At 49.8% G+C, this 17,228-nt stretch overlaps 1 protein-coding gene across 1 annotated transcript in view; it reads left to right on the forward strand.

Annotated features, from left to right (window-relative positions):
• The first annotated feature begins 320 nt into the window (after window positions 1–320).
• Window positions 321–17,228, forward strand: part of CPNE2 (copine 2) — an 86,310-nt gene continuing 69,402 nt past the window's right edge. The window contains exon 1 of the mRNA XM_035117135.2: window positions 321–990. The gene's annotated coding sequence lies outside the window, so the exon portion shown is untranslated. The remainder of the gene's footprint in view (window positions 991–17,228) is intronic.

Raw genomic sequence — 17,228 nt, forward strand, 5'->3', positions numbered from 1 at the left:
CCGCGATCAGCCTTCTTTATGGTCCAGCTCTCACTTCCATACATCACTACTGGGAAAACCATAGCTTTAACTATACAGACCTTTGTAGGCAAGGTGATATCTCTGCTTTTTTGGATTTAGGTACCAGCAATTTTGATCTTGATGTTCTTTGAGCCCTTGCAAATGCTGTTTGTATGATTTCCTGTGGGTAACCCTGTTTCTTAACAAGAAAGGGATGCAGCATTATTTAGGATCAGAGTTTTCCTTCTCCTATATGGGCTACCGCTGCTTAACTGCATAGTTAAGCAAAGCAGGGGGCCCTGCGCCGAAGTTACGCGGCCTTCTGTACTCGGGAAAAGTCCGCGTCTGTTGCGCCATCAGAGGAGACGTCCCGCTCCTCTAAGGAAGGAAGCCTCTCCCCGCCAGGCTTTCCTTCCGAGTCCCGTTCCAGTTGGGCTCCGGCGGGCTGGTAACTACGAGCGCTGCTTGCGCCGCCCCGTGGGGCTGCCCTCCTGGGGCCTTGATCGGCGCAGAAGGGGAGTATCCCGAGAGGCGGAGGGAAGGCGGGACGGGCGGCACGAGATTCCGGAGATTTTGGCGCCTCCGCCCCCCGGGAGGGGCCGAGCTCCAGCCCGCCCGCCTGCTTTCCGGGTGGGCGCCGTCGACGCCGCCGCCTGGTGCACTCGGGGCTGACCGGAGCGCAGCGCCTGCACAGGGACGCGCCTCCACCTCCTACCGCTGCCGCTGCTCGCCGACGGCTCTTTCCCGAGGGCTCCTCCGCCCAGGCGAGGCAGGGCGAGGCGGGAGCCCAGCTGGGAGGAGTCGCCGATTCCGCTGTTGCTGCTGGTGGTTGGCGCTCGGAGAGGGCGACAGGCAGTGGGCGAGGGAGCGATCTGCCGGGCAGCGGCGCTGCTCTCCGCCGGGAGACTCCGCTGAAGCGCGCTCGGCTCCCCGCGCCGAGGCAAACGGCCGCTTGGGCTCGCCCTGCCCGCGGTGAGGAGCGCCCGAGCGGTGAGTACGAGGCAAGGGACGAGGGGTGGGGTGGGGGAGTGGGGACCCCCTCCCTGAGCCAGTGCACCGCGATCCCTTCCCAAGCTTGCAGGATGCCTTTTTTTGCTGGTTCTTTGCTGCTAGGAGTTCTGTTCACACGTGCCCCCGCACCAGACTCGAGTTTGCCACGGAATGGGCGCTCGTGGAGCCCCCTCCCCATGCCGTAGCTAGCTGACACACGTGTTCGGCGAACACAAGTTTTCCCCCACCTGTTGGTGTCGTGTTTCCAAGGCCAGTGTTTTAAAACACAGCTTATTGGGTTCGTTTGTTTTCTGAAGAACGGGTTGCGTGTGCGCCGAGACGCGAGAGCCGCCTCTTTTGGTTCGGGGTGAGCCTGCAATTCTTCATGCTTCTGCCTTGGGAGATGCTGGTGAGAATGGCTGAAAAGTGGGAGAGAAACGTTGGAGACAACGAAACAGAACCCTGGAGCAGAGACACGTTGGAGACAAGGAGGCAGGAATCCCAAAAAGGGCGTTTCTGTGTGAGTGCAGAGTGCCTTAAACACAGCCAGCCCACACATCGCTGGGGTCTGGGGGAATGGGCTTCCAGGTTAAAGAGAAGCAAGCAGACTGAGGAGCTAGCATCTGCCATTTTTAAAGTGGGATTTTGGGTGATCCCTCTCCCCTTTTCAAGCACACCTGGTTGGTTAGTTGATTTTTGCAGGGAAGGGGGTGCTCTCTTGGCAGACTGTGGAAGGCTGCGCTGTCTTGGGGGAACAAAAGGCAGGATAGAAATGCAATAAATATTTCAAAGAAAAATATTTCAATAATTTGTATTCCACTTAGTTACAGTCCTAATTAATTACAGCAGTTAAAAACAGCCTTCTAAAAAGCAATTAAAAACTCCCAGAAGCAATTGCTTACTCTCAAACAGTCTTCAGTCTTGTTGCCAGAATGCAGGAGCACCCTGCAATGTCCCAGATGTGGGGGGATTTTCTTTCATTCCAGGGCTGAAGCTCAGTCTAACCCAAGACTATGGCTTCAGGTGTTGTCGCTGGACTCCCATCATCCCCAGGTAGGATGGCCTGTTGTTAGGGATGGTGGGATTTGGTTCCAACAGTGCATGGAAGACCACAGGTTTGCCCCTTCCCACTTTACGACCTGATGTTGTGGCACCCTGAAGCACCTGTGCACAGTTTGCTCATTCACACCTGTTAACAGGTCTCCAACAGGTGTAAAGCTTCAAATCAGTCTGCCCCCATCTAGTTTTCTCTGCATGTTTTGGACTACAACTCCCATCAGTCCCTGTAGCCAGCAGCACCAGTGGTCAGGGATGATGGTAGTTGTAGTCCAACGGTACCCAAAGGGCCGCAGGTTCCCCACCTCTGGCCTAACCTAAAAAGGTTGTTGGGCAACCCTAAAATGCACTTCCCTCCACTTCCCTAGGCCCTCTCACCACAAGAACAATGGCAGCTGGCCTGGGGCCCCTCTTCCATTGGGTTTTCAGTGGGCTTTTATTGATATGGTGTCCTGTCTATGGGATGTAGTCACCAGTGCCACTTGTGATCCCCCCTCCCCTTTTAAAAAAAGGTACTCCACACACCTGTGCCAGCAGGTGGTTGTCAATATTTAGAACTATATCTGCTATTACCCATTGCTCTTTGGTTTTGTAGTATTGGGGGTTTGAAAACTAACTTTAGAGAGACTTTGTATTGTGGGGTTAAAAAAATTATATAAAGTGGCTTACGTAAGGCAAGATAGCTCTTTTAAAATAAGGAATATACAATTCAGTGTTGACTGCTTCATTGAGTAACTGCAGCCGAAATATAAATGGAAACTAGTGTTAAATCACACATTTCAACATCCCAATGGCTGCAGTTGTTACTTGCTTGTGTGAAAATGTTCTAATTCATCTCCTTGGAACACTACTTCATCTTTTCCTTCGTTGGAGGTTTACTATCGGAGGTCTATTATTATTATTCAGTGAAACGATAGCAAATCTAGTAACTCTGTACGTCCTGAAATGTCCCAATCAGGGAGCTTCGCACAGGAGTCTTGTGGGCCACAGTGAGAACAGGATGCTGGATGAGAGCGAACTCCTGTGTCCTGACCCTGCAAGTCTCTTTTTGTAGGTTCTTATGAAGAGCGTATTCTATTCCTTTAAAAAAAGGGAAAAGATTGGGGTGGCAGGGGAGTGTAGAAACAGCATCCACCAGAAAGAAACAAAAGTGGGGAGAGGAGGTCTACATGAGAGGAGAGGGGAGAAAATATCATAGTGTATAAAGATAAATGGTGTTCTGTTTTAATTAATTAGCTAACTGAATTATTAGGAAGAACTTTCTGGCAGTAAGCTGTTTGACAGTGGAACAGACTCCCTCCAAAGGTGGTGGACTCTTCTCCATTGGAGATTTTTCAACAGAGGTTGGGATGCCCCCTCTGTCAGGGATGCTTTAGTTGTGATTTAGTTCAAAGAGTTGGTGCTGACCTTTAAAGCCCTAAATGGCCTTGGTCCAGTATACCTGAAGGAGCGTCTCCACCCCCATCGTTCTGCCCGGACACTGAGGTCCAGCACTGAGGGCCTTCTGGCGGTTCCCTCGTTGCGAGAAGCCAAGTTGCAGGGAACCAGACAGAGGGCCTTCTCGGTAGTGGCGCCCGCCCTGTGGAATGCCCTCCCATCAGATGTCAAAGAGAAAAACAGCTACCAGATTTTTAGAAGACATCTGAAGGCAGCCCTGTTTAGAGAGGCTTTTAATCTTTAATGGATTATTTTATTCTTCTGTTGGAAGCCGCCCAGAGTGGCTGGGGATAACTAGCCAGATGGGCGGGGTATAAATAATAAATTATTATTATTGTTATTATTATTGTGATTCCTACGTTGCAGGGAGTTGGGTTAGATAACTCTTAGGTACCTTTCCAAATGGACATGGAGTGGTGACAAAAAGATGTGTCGGGGAGCTCCCACAGGGTCCACGGAAGAAGGTGGAAGGGAGATTGGGATACAGGGATCCCCGGCCCCGACTCTCCAGTAGTACCTCTTCCAGCTGGGAAAGCAGCAACGCCTCCAGTGGTGAGGAGAGGGAGGTGGTCAGCACAGGGAGGAGCCTGGAGGGCTCAGAGAGGGAGACGCCACTTCCGTCGCCCCAATTATGCAGGGGGCTCAAACGCAAAGAGGGTAGGAGAAGACTGGGGGTGCCTAAGATTTTCTGCTGGGATCGTAACCGGAAAAGGGCACTCCCGGATTCTGCTATTGACTGAGATAGACATGAACTCGTAGCTCTGCACTGTATGCACAATAAACCTGTAAATAGTCAGGTTGGAGTTTGGTGTTGTTACTTGTGAGCAGGCATCCCCAAAGTTCGGCCCTCCAGATGTTTTGGACTACAATTCCCATCATCCCTGGGAGTTGTAGGCCAAAACATCTGGAGGGCCGAACTTTGGGGATGCCTGCTCGTGAGCAACCACCACACGATCCTGACAAGATGGAATTAAATATATAAAGAAAACAACTTGAAATATTTAAAGCAATGAAAAAAAACACCCTCAAACCATTAAGAGCATCCAAAAACACTTAATTAAGATCAGTCCCATACCACCATTATCCTATGGCCGTGCTGGCCTGGGCTGGTGGGAATTTTATTTCCAAACACCCAGAGGGCACCAGACTTGGGAAGGCTGTTCTCAGCCAATAATGTCCAACCTGCAGGCCTTGGAAGAGCTGTCCATGTGCTTTGGTACAGTAGGTGAAACTCCAGTGAACTCTGAAGAGCTCATCTGTAAATGAGGATCCCCACTGCATCTCTGCATGAGTCATTGCCCTGGTAGTTTTGCTGCATCTCGGAAGAGGTTTTTTTTGTGTCACTGCATGAACTCCTGCTCGGGAGTTCAATAGTATGGGGCTCCTCTGAGCATATAGAGCTGCTACATACTAAGGCAGTTCATTGCACTGGTTTCAGAGTTTGAAGCCAGAGTCGTGGCTGTATGGCCGGGGATTGAGCCTTCTGTGTGAAGAACCGATGCTCTACCACCTTCCCTGATGGCTTCTCAGAGGACCTGTGACTTACACCTTTGGAAACATGAAGGTGAACCATAGCTATCAGAAGTTGGGACAAGCTGTTGCAGAGGTTGGTGTTCCAGTCTTCCTTGGCACTTGGCTTAGTTCTGGGAAATCCACACGCACACTGTTCTCCTCTGTGAGAACTCCCCCTGCTTTGTTCTTCTTGTTAAGTTCTGCCTGGTACTGCATTGATGTTTTGCCTGTATAAACTCAAGTTCCCGTCTTCACCTGTTCTGTGTGTGTGTGTGTGTGTGTGTGTGTGTGTGTGTGTGTGTGTGTGTGATCTCCTTTTAACCTTTGCAAAGCCATGGCAGGGAGATGGAGGCTGGCTCTGTTTGCAGCAGGTTATGCCCTGGTGCAACTCAGTGGCACTTGCGCTGTCGAATCAGGGGCTAAATGAGATCCCGTAACCCCATTAATCCATCCCGATTTTGCATTTGGTTCTGGAAAATTGCTGTAATTACTGTGTCCTACTTGTTTCACTCACTCTCTCTCTCTCTCCCCCTCCTGCTATTGAATAGATAGTGACTCGCTCTCTGCAGCAGTTATCTGAACAATATATTGGCACTTCCCCAAGATAAGTGGCTGGATCTCTGAAAATGTAGCTGTATAGAAAAAGTTCATTGCTTACAGTTGAGCTGCCTGTTCCTTTTTCTTTTTCATGCCTCCATTCAAATCAGATTCCATCTTCCCTGTCAGAATGCACTTGATCTCTACCAGCTTCTGTGGCTTACAGTACCCAGCTTAGACATTACACTTCCATAGATAAGGTTAAGGAAACCTTGGTTGGGCATGATGTCTGGATGGGGAAACTGTGGTTACTGCCTTTATTTCAAGGGAACCCTGCAGTGGAGCACTGAGCAGCAGCACCATAAGACGAAAGATTACTCGAAAGCTGCAGGTCTGGAAGCTCAACCCATTGTTTGTGTTTTTAACCATGGTTAGCCCAAACTGTGGCTTGGGATAATGTTGACCTGATGTGGCGTGGCTGATGTTCCTTGCACTCATCCACTGTCAAAGGAAGGCTGGAAAGGGCTCAGAGGTCGGTCAGCTGATCCAACCCTGGTCTGGGAGTAAGGCAAAAAGGTCTAAGGGTTAGAGACTTTTGCCTGTCCAGGCCCATTGTGAAATGAGAGCACATCCACCAGTGAGATTTAAATACTTCACTCCATTAAGTGGGTAGTTCTTCTGATTGCTTGTGTCTTGAACTGGGCGTGTTCCCTTGGCTTCTGTTTCACCTCTGCCCTTGGAGGCAAGCTCAGGCAGAGAAGGGAGGCATCACTCAAGGAGCCACTGAGGCCCCCCCCCCAGCCCAATTCCAGGTAGAAGTTCATGCTTTGCATGTAGAAAACCCCAGGTTCAACCCCCACCAGCAGCATCTCCAGGTAGGGCTGGGAATGTCCCCTGCCTGAACCCCTGGAGAGCCCCTCCCAGACAGTGCAGGCAGTTCTGAGATAGATGAACTCGTGGTCTGACTTGGTATAAGGCAGCTTCCCATATCTTTCTTTGAAGGGAGAACAAAAGTGATCAATTGAGCCTTAGAGGTCCTTTTAATGAGCAGGCATTGAACTCAGGGAGACAGCACTTGGAGCTTCTGAAAGGCCAGCTCTTTCTAACAGTTCCAGGTCAGAGTGCTAGGGCTCAGGTGTGCCGGAGATATTTGGGCAGATCTGACATTCTGTTGCTACCATGTTTGGGGGAAGCTGTAAAAGTTGTTATATGCTCAAGATTCTCTTGGCCCCTGAGAGATCTGGCAGGGGTGTGAGAGGCTCCACACCAACCCAGAACTACAGCTTGCTCCTCTGGAATTTCTGGGCTTCTGTGGTTGCATTAGGAATGCATTCAGAACGCAATGCAAAAGGCTTCGAAGCAACTGGTAGTTCCCAGTTCCTCCACTGTGCTCTCTGTCTTTCGAGAATGAGTAAGCTCTCCACTTTTAAAAGCTGTTTTTGGCAGGTTGCCCTCAATTCTTGTGGGTGAGGTTGTTGTTTTTTTACAGCAGTAAGCAGACTTCTTCCAAATGTCAGAAGTTGTCAGACTGCTTATCCTTCCAACCTGGCAGAAGCATTTGAGGCCTGGGCAAAGAGGAGAGCCTCTCTCGCCCTCTGCTCTCTGATCCTTTTAACTAGAGACCCTGAGGATTGACTCTGCGACCTTTGCATGCCAAGTGGGTGCCCTGCTACTGAACTTGAGATGTTTGCCAAGGCGCAAAAGATGAATCCTTATTAAACGATGTTTGATAAAGGTTGCTAGAGCCTCTAAGGCTCAGACCATGAGACAGGTGGAATACAGCTTGGTGGGTCTGGCTGTGCTTGGAGGCTGAGGGGGTGGAGCTTGAGCTGGGGGCGGAGCTAATAGCAAAAGCTCTCAAACTGAGCAGGACGTAAACAAACAATCGTTTCCCAGCAGGAAATAGTCTTCAGCTTATTTGGCAATAATGTGGGTCAGGAAGGTGTAACACCTTTCTAGCAAATGGATCTGTTGAACAGAGAGAAAGACCTCACCTCAGATCTGCATACCAACCTCTTATGGCCAAGTGCTGCAAGACAACTCAGTTGGACAGAAGCTCTCTCTCCTGGGGACTGACTGGGCTGGGCACGTGTGTGCTGCCTTCTTTTTACTGGCAGGCTGTTAAACATGGCCCTGCAAGCAGAAATCTAGCAGGAAAGGCTTCTTCCATCACTGTGATGCCAGTAAGCAGCTTTGCTTGCACTCCCAAGGACATGCGTGGATGGTGTAGATTTGGCTGAGGCTCCTGGATGTGCCTGAGGTGTGTTGCCAGGCACCCAGTGTGACTCTCAATCATTACAGGGGAGACCTGTGTTGAAAACACAGGATGGTTTCCCTTCCCCTTTCTTTGGCTGCAGCACTGCCCCCTCCCCTCAAACCATAGGCTATGTTCTTAATGTTGAAATTGGATTTGTTTGTGAGCTGGATTGGATTTTGCACTCACAGCTGTAATTATAAAGGTTGCCTGCTGCCACAGGAGAGAGAAGTGGGTGTGCTTGTGTATGTTTCATTCATTGATGCCCATTGAGTATACACAAAGGTACAGCTGATTGCCACTGCCAAATGGTGTTGTGATCTGCGTGAGAACAGCGGTGCCACGTTGGAGGGGGGTGTCTTTGAGCACGGCCAATCATGTATCTCTAGTCAGATGTAATGGGTTATACTTCCATTCCTGGAGGGTCTTTTCAAGACAGGCCCAGAGTGGTTTAACTGCCCATTCCTCTTCCAGGGAACATTGGGAATTGTAGCTGTGGGAGGGGAATAGGGGTCTCAGCACCATTAACAAACTACGTCTCTCAGAATTCTTTGGGGGAAAGTCATGATGGTTTAAAGTGGCATCGTGGTTCTTTAACCGTACGGTGTAACTGTGGCCTTGGATAATTTACTCTTTGTTCAGAGAACTTTGGTCTCTTTCATTCATTGGAAAGTGTAAGCAAACTGGAACTCACTTCACTTCCGGGGTGGCTGGTAGCATTAGCAGCGCTTTAGTAGTCATTTTAAAATGATTATTTAAGAAGAATTTTTATCAGAGTAGATGAGCCATGCCAGGACACTTTTTTCCTGTTTCTCCCCCACTAATCTGAGCTGTTTGACAGGCCTTGCTGCGTATTTAAGCTCTGAGCAGGATTTATTTTAGTTGTATGTTAATATTTTAATAAATTTTAAAATGCATTGGTATCCTTCTCTAGGTTCCAGGGATGGGGGTGGCAAGAAGTTTGATAAATCGTTCATGCACCCTCTTCATTTTTGCAGTCCACCCCATTGGCTCACAGCAGATAACACATTTGTTGCAAAACTCCATATTGCCTTGCTTTTTAAACTCCAGCTTGCTTGCTTTTTCCATGGCCACCAAAAGTCAATATGAATTGTGGTCAAAGTTACAGGTACCGGTAGGTAGCTGTGTTGGTCTGCCGTAGTTGAAACAAAATAAAAAAATGCCTTCCAGTAGCACCTTAGAGACCAACCTTAAGTTTGTCATTGGTATGAGCTTTCGTGTGCATGCACACTTCTTCAGTCAAAGTTTCAGTCCAAGTGGTCAAAGTTTGCTTTGTTTCTGGAAGAACCCTGTCCTTGTTCCAGGCATGCTTTGGAATAAGCCGACAGAGTCCTGACAGCACCACCTAGCCCTGGACTAAACCACCTCAGGTCAGCGGGGGAATCACATTTTTAAAGCACTATCAGTGGGAAAAAAACCCCTGTGCCCACAGGTCCAGAACAAAGACCTCCTTCCTAGTCTAAAAAACAAAACCCTGCAAACTCCTTGCAAATAGAAAAGTAGTGCAACAAAGGTCTGGGATGGATTCCTCCCCCCCCCTATTTTACTTTTGGGGAATCATGACTGATTTGTTTTGTTTTAAGCATTGGAAAACTGTATGTCCCAGTCTGCAGTCTGCAGTGGTAACGTTCATTCTGCCGCTGCAAGACTCTCCCATCTGACTCTCCTGCCCCAGAGCCTCACATGGCCTGTCCCCATCATCTGCATGTTGCTTGTGACAGGACCCTCTTGTGCACTGGATCTCCAAAAGAATGGGGACTCTGGGATTGTGCAGAGCCTGTATGTGTAGATTCCCCTTTTTACCTGTCTCACTGAATGTGAAGATCTCGCAGGTAGGGCTCATAGAGGCTGGGGGAGGCGGTTCTCTTGTCCGTTTCAGGCACTGTATGTTCACAGGGAGTGGCCCAAGTAAACATCCTTCTAGAACTTGTGCTTTGATGAGTTTCCAGGTAATGCCCTCCTGTATCCCCTTGTGGCCCCAGTTTGACGCACCAGTTACAAGCATGGCCAGGAGTGGTCTCTTAATCTCCACTGTCATGTGCTGACATAACGATGGAGGCAATCTCTTAGACCTGCTGGGTCCAGGGTGTTTGTGTTGTGTGTGTGTTTGTTTGTTTGCGTGTGTGCGCATGTTTGTGTATACACATACAATCTCTGTAATACATGCATCAAGAAGAGACTGGAGCCTGCTCTGGCTGGCCAGTGTCCTTTCCCCCCTTTCTCTGGTCCCATCTGCTGCAAACTGCCTTGTGGACGGGAACATCGGAGGTCAACCCCTCTTCCAGGAGGCCTGGCTGCTTGATCTTCCTTTTAAGTGTGTAAACTTTGGTATATCCATTGTATCTTATCAATGTTTTGGCATCAAGCCAACAAACAAGATGCAGAATGACTAAATATATGGCACAGGTAAAATATTTATTTATTTTTTGCACTTCATATGAATGGTGTCCCCATCTTTCCTCCAATCAGCTTGTGGTAGCCTGGTCCCTCCCACTTCATTCTTCCCCCTCCCAACATCCCTGGGAGGTTGGTTAGGCTGACATGGGCGTAGGCAGGGGTGGGCAGGAGGGGGCAATTGCCCCCCCTAGAAGCAAAAGCCTGAGGGGCGCAGGCGCGGCAGCCTCAGGCTCCCGCTCCCGGCGCGAAGCTCCAGAGGCGCGCGGGGAGCGTATCGGAGGAGCGCTAAGCAGGAGTGGGGAGCGTAAGCGGAGGAGGCAGCCACAGGGTCGCGTTCCCCTCGCGCGACTCTGGAGCTTTGCACCAGGAGCGGGAGCCTGGGGCCGCCTCCTCGGAAGACCGGGGAGGCGCGGAGGAGGCAGCCACAGGCTCGTGTTCCCCGTGCGCCTCTGGAGCTTCGCGCCGGGAGCGGGAGCCTGGGGCCGCCTCCTCGGAAGACCGGGGAGGCGGAGGCAATGTAGCCCCGCCCACATTCCCACTGTGGCCCCTCCCCTCCCGCCCCTTGCCCCCGCCCCTTGCCCCCCCTAATTTTTATCCTGGGTACGCCCCTGTCCAAGTCACCTAGTGAGCATCATGGCCAAGTATAAATTTGGAGCCAGGTCTCCTTGGCCTTCCTGCAGTGTTCTAGCCCAGTGGAGGTGGGGAGATGGTGCTCATCAAATGCTATTGGGTTCCCAACTCCCATCAACCCCACAAGCATGGCCAGTGGACTCAAGGATGATGGGAGGTGTAGTCCTCCAGCAACATGTGGAGGGCTAGAGGTCCCTTTCCCCTATGCTAGTCCTTACCCTAGTCCTGGCTCTAAAGTAGACCTGGAGCTCCTTTGTCTTCAGTGCTGGCTCCAGGGGATCTTGGGCAGGATGCCCTCAAAGGATTCCTTCCACCGCCATTGGTGCCAGCTGTTGCTTGCTAGGCAGAGCCAAGGAAGAAGCAGACGGTGGGCCTGCCCCTCTTTCTTGACACCCCTGCTGGTGTTTTCTTGCTCTTCCCCTCTGGGCCAGAGGGAGCAGGTTGCAGTCTTGAAGGGGAGGAGGAGGAGCTGGTCCAGGGGGCTCAGGTCAATGGGCCCCTCTGCTGGGGTGTGGGGCCATGCCAGCCCTTGGCACCAGCGCTGTTCACCTTGACCAAATGAGCATCAGATTCACTCTGGGCATCTGCCCTATTGCAGTTTTGTGAAATGGACTTCTTAAGGCCTTTGCTGCGTTCCTTTCTTGCTTTAGATTGGGGCTGTTCTTAATTAGCTTCACTCATTAGCTTTGTTTGGCTTGCTGCCTTGCATAATGGCAAAAAAATAGATGGCAAGGTGGAAAGGAGTGATCCAAGATGCATCACTGTAGAACAAGATTCCTGTCCACTCTCCAATCACCTGCTGAGGATGGGCTGAAAATCGAGGGAGATGCTTTATTTAATGGATCTGTTTAAGAAACAGCCCCAAGCTCTTCTCTTTGGTCTGGCTTTCATGAGCTGGGCTCTCTCCTTCCTGTTCTCAGCCCCTTTTGTACGGACCATGTGCATGTGGAGCAAGCTTGCTTTCTGCTGCTCCAGAGGGGAGGACCTGAACCAATGGCCTCCAATGACAAGATAGGAGATAACAACTAAAGGTCAGGAAGAACTTTCTGAGGCTAAGAGCTATTTGAGGACTGGATGGTGGAGACTCCTTCACTTGAGGCTTTTAAGCAGGGGTTGCGTGGCTTTCTGCCAGGGGTTCTCAAAGGCAGTGGTAGTGAAGGCTCCATCTTCCAAGAACTAGGGAGCTTCACAGGTACTTTTTGCTCGATGACTAAGTGTGACCCGGCAGCTCTTCACCGCTCGACAGGTGGTTGGGTCATGGCAAACAACTGAGGCAGATGCTCCATGGCTCTGATTCTGTGCCCTCTAGTAACACTTAAAGTGGCACTTGCTATTCTTCTTACCTGCAGCATGATCAATGACCTCTGGAGGCCACCTGCAGCTCCCAGATCACTCTGTGGGTGAGATTGGCAAGTGGTATTAATTGTGGGAATCAGAGGTGTGAGGTCCTTCCTATAGAGATCACTGTGTCCCACTGGTTTTCTCCATTCCACATCTATTCTACCATGCTCCCTGTATCAATGCCATCCTCTTAAGACAAAGCACTCCAGTTCGCCATATTGTCTCAGAGGCTTCTAGCATTGGTGTATAAAACACTTGCATATCATCTCTCTCCTAGTGTCTTTGGCACTTGTGGCTTGCTGTGTAGTGCTTTGGCCTCTCTCAATTGCTGTCCCGTGCGCCTGTAGCCAAAAAGCCTAGTTCTCCTCCATCCCCATTTAATTTAATCATCTTCATTTTCATACCTGGGGAGAGATTCATTCTGAACCTGATCCTCCTCGGCTCCTGATGCTGAAGCAATCAGCCCTGCATCCCTTCCTTCCTACCTCCCCTGCCTTGTGGAAATGTCCAGCCAGTTTGAATGCATGCTGTGATGTCATTGCAGCTCCTTTACTCCACATCACCGGTTGCCATTTGGAATTGGGGGTGGGAGGCACAAACCTTTGACACATTGATGTTACGTCTCCTGTAGTTGCTAGATGTTGCGGGGAGTAGGCGGCAACCCTTTGATCTTCCTAAAAAAACAACCAAGTGTCTTGTCACCCTTTAAAGATCAACAGATTTATTGTGGCATAACCTTTTCTGGGCTAGAGGCCACTTCACCAGGCCCATGCCAGAACAAATCTACCGGGCTTGTTGCTGCCACAAGACTGTGCTTGCTACCACTCTATAAATAGTTACCACTCTGCGTGTAGCATCTCATCTTTGCCATAGCGAATCATCTCTGCCTGACCTTTGCTAAAGGAAGCATCTCTTTGGGGGCGAATAAGTGTACTCAATGCACCTCTCTTTGCTGAGAAGAGATTCACTTCTCCTGGGTGAGTGTTGAGTCGTGGGAAAGATGGATGAAGACACAGCTCTTAAAACCACCAGCTCTTTATTTCAGCTCTGAGTCCTGGACTGCACAATAGCTTAGCCAGCTGGCTTATATAGTACTCAATAACTTGCAACAGTAACAGACTTCCCCTAGTTACCCAATCCATGAACAGCAGTCTCAATTCTTCATTTGCATGTTGTGGACCTGAGTGAGAACTGCAGCCACTGTGGGCAGGGTAAGAACTGCAGCCACGGTGGCCAGAATGAGTAAAGGTAAAGGACCCCTGACCATTAGGTCCAATCGTGACCGACTCTGGGGTTGCGCGCTCATCTCGCATTATTGGCCGAGGGAGCCGGCGTATAGCTTCCAGGTCATGTGGCCAGCATGACAAAGCCGCTTCTGGCAATCCAGAGCAGCACATGGAAACGCCGTTTACCTTCCCGCTGTAGCGGTTCCTATTTATCTACTTGCATTTGACATGCTTTCGAACTGCTAGGTTGGCAGGAGCTGGGACCGAGCAACGGGAGCTCACCCCGTCACAGGGATTCGAACCGCCGACCTTCTGATCAGCAAGCCCTAGGCTCAGTGGTTTAACCACAGCGCCACCTGGGTCCCATGAGAATGAGTACTGCAGTCAAACTAAATACATAATATGTAACAGTGAGCAAGTTCCTTCTTCCCAACTGTGAATAAACTCTACAGCACAGAAATAGGAATTAGCAACAGGGCAGTCCACATGTGGCTGGCTTGTGTGAGCTGGCAGTGGAGCCAGGAAAACTCTTACTAGCTGTTGCTTCTCAACTGCAGAAAGCACCTGTCTCCTTTGTGGTATTTTAAATTGTGCGAGAGAATTTGCAAAAGCGCTTATAAGCATGGCATGCGGAGGGTGGGAAATGGTCAGAAGTTCTGGATGAGTTCAAACATAACAGGAAGCTGTAGTTTCCTACACGGTGTGCCTCAGGCTTATGTGCTTTCCCCTCTGCTCCCAGGGTCTTTTATACCCTGGAAGGAGGTATAGATGGATACGTGCTTCATAACCTGAACCCTGTGCTCATCATCTATGGCCATTCTTCATGTGCCCCATCCAACGGAGGTGTGGGGTGTGTGTGTGTGTGATGTGAGAATGGGGCCTTTTCAGTGGTAGCTCCCCATTTGTCAAATTCTCTCTCCAGGCCTCTTGAAATTAACGTAAGAAGAGCCTGCTGGATCAGGCCAGTGGCCCATCGAGTCCAGTTCTCACAGGGGCCACCCAGATGCTTCTGGGAAACCAGCAAGCAGGGTTTGAGCACAAGAGGGCTCCCCCTTGCGGTTTCCAGCAACTATTAATCAGAAACACTCCTGCCTCTGCCTGGTTAGTAGTTATTGATGGTCTTCTCCTCCGTGAATTTGTCTAATCCTGTTTTAAAGTTGTCTAGGTTGGCGGCCATCACTGCCTCCTTTGGGAGGAAGTGCCATAGTTTTATCTCTGCACTGTGTAACTAAGTAGACTTTAATGGACCTAACTTAGCCATAATAAATTCATTAGGTCTACTCTGAGTAAAACGTAGTTGAGAACACCCCCTCGTTTTTAATTTGGAGGGTTGTTGGTGCCTTTTCTTGCGCTCATTGTTCAAGCTGGGTGAGCAGGACATGCCGTTTTTAAATATATAGTCAGATGAGTGTTTTAGTCTGATTTTAAGATAAAGAACCATGGGAAGGGGGGGTGGGAGCCTTGATGTTTTCACCAACACCCAGTGAGCAGACCCACAGGTCACCTGGTTGCAGCCTCCCATACGATACTGAGATGCCCTGTAATTATAGCAATTGTTTCTAAATTTGGATCTACACATATATGAATCAGCTTATGCAAATTTTGTACAAATCTCTGTCCTCATTTGTCCTTTTTTATTTTGTGTGCATGTTTCCCCCCCCCCTTCTTGACCCTAAGATACAAACTTTGACAGAGGTTTGTATATTAACCCAGGCAGCTGAATAGCACAGTCCTAATTGTGTTAGGACCCAGGTGGCGCTGTGGTTAAACCACTGAGCCTAGGGCTTGCTGATCAGAAGGTTGGCGGTTCGAATCCCTGTGACGGGGTGAGCTCCCGTTGCTTGGTCCCAGCTCCTGCCAACCTAGAAGTTCGAAAGCATGTCAAAATGCAAGTAGATAAATAGGAAGCGCTACAGTGGGAAGGTAAATGGCATTTCCATGTGCTGCTCTGGTTTTCCAGAAGCGGCTTTGTCATGCTGGCCACATGACCTGGAAACTGTACGCCGGCTCCCTCGGCCAATAATGCGAGATGAGCGCACAACCCCAGAGTCGGTCACGACTGGACCTAATGGTCAGGGGTCCCTTTACCTTTAATTGTGTGACAGTGCCCATGGCACCTCTGATTAGAAGCACAATTTCTTTCCCAAAGGTGATGCTCTTACTGACTTCAAAGGGAAAGGACTCTCCTGTGCATCCATGTACTTAAGATATTGTCTATCAAAGTTGGTGAAGCTATTCCTCACCTACAGGGTCTCTCTATTTAGTGCTTGGCAAATTTCAAATGCTGCTGGAAAGTGTCCTGGAACTCTGACTATGCCTCTTGCTTGTATGGGTGGTGGATATACAATAATGATGATAATTTATTATTAATACCCCACCCATCTGGCTGGGTTTCCGCAGCCACTCTGGGCGGCTTCCAACAGAAGTATTAAAATACAATAATCTATTAAACATTAAAAACTTCCCTAAACAGGGCTGCCTTCAGATGTCCTCTAAAAGTCTGGTAGTTGTTTTTGACATCTGGTGGGAGGGCGTTCCACAGGGTGGGAGCCACTACCAAGAAGCCCTCTGCCTGGTTCCCTGCAACTTGGCTTCTTGCAACGAGGGAACCACCAGAAGGCCCTCGGCACTGGACCTCAGTGTCCAGGCAGTACAATGGAGGTGGAGACACTCCTTCAGGTATACAGGACCGAGGCCGTTTAGGGCTTTAAAGGTCAGCACCAACACTTTGAATTGTGCTTGGAAACGTACTGGGAGCCAATGTAGGTCTTTCAAGACCTGTGTTATGTGGTCTCGGCGGCTGCTCCCAGTCACTAGTCTAGCTGCCGCATTCTGGATTAGTTGTAGTTTCCGGGTCGCCTTCAAATGTAGCCCCAGGCATGTGTGTGGAGGTAAAACGAACATTTGTTGCTCTGCCCACCTTTCCTTCTACCTCTGCCCCCTCCTTGTCCATGGCCTTCTGAAAATTGCCCAGGTAGGAATGCAGCTCCTTGGGCTGGGGAAAGTTCATTTCCGCTGACCTGCAGGAATCCTGCTTCCAAGCCTTTCTCCAGCAGCTTGAAGTGGTGCAGCCCAAGGAACGCTTTCCATTTCACCCTGCCAGTGGTCATGCGAATTGGCCCCAAGTGCTCTACAGTTGCATCTCACGTGGGGGTTCAGTTCCAAGGGTTCTCCATCTACGTGGAAATTGTGTACATCCAAACCAGTGGAACAGCCCTGTGGCTAGCAGGTAAGGAAGAGAGAGAGAACTCTCCTGTACTCCCAAGACCCATACACTGAGCGGGCCTCGTCCCTCTAACCCCCCCCCCCAAAGCAAGGCAGGGAGCTTAAAATCTCGACACTGGAAAACATTAAAAAGATCTGGCACAAAGAGAGCTTTTAAGCTTTCTGTCTTGCTTCATTTAAGTGGTGCAGTTTCAACTGGCCGGCCTTCAGCCATGTAAGTTCGAGATCACGCAGGCTAAATGAGCATAAGATGCAATTGTACTGTAGTTGCAAATAAATCTCAGCACCCCCTCCCTACATTGCTGCTGGATCCAGCTGAGCACATGACCTCTGGATTCCCCCCCCCCAAAAAAAACAAAAATCTGTCTTTAACCCTACGGTGTGTTATTAGTACAGTTGGAAACTCCGTGTTGCCCGTCCGCAAGTGGTGATTATCTACTAGAGCTCTGCAACTCAGCGTTTCCACTCCGTGAGACTCACTTTTCTTTTAATTGCACCTTTTGAATTGTCCTGTGAGTCTCCTTCCTCTTATCTCTCCCCCCCATCCATTCTGCCAGGCTCCTTAGCTTTGTGTTAGCCAGGCCTGGTTTCTCTTGCATTCC

Source organism: Zootoca vivipara, chromosome 6 (genome assembly GCF_963506605.1).
Source record: "Zootoca vivipara chromosome 6, rZooViv1.1, whole genome shotgun sequence".
NCBI classification, from domain to species: Eukaryota; Metazoa; Chordata; class Lepidosauria; order Squamata; family Lacertidae; genus Zootoca; species Zootoca vivipara.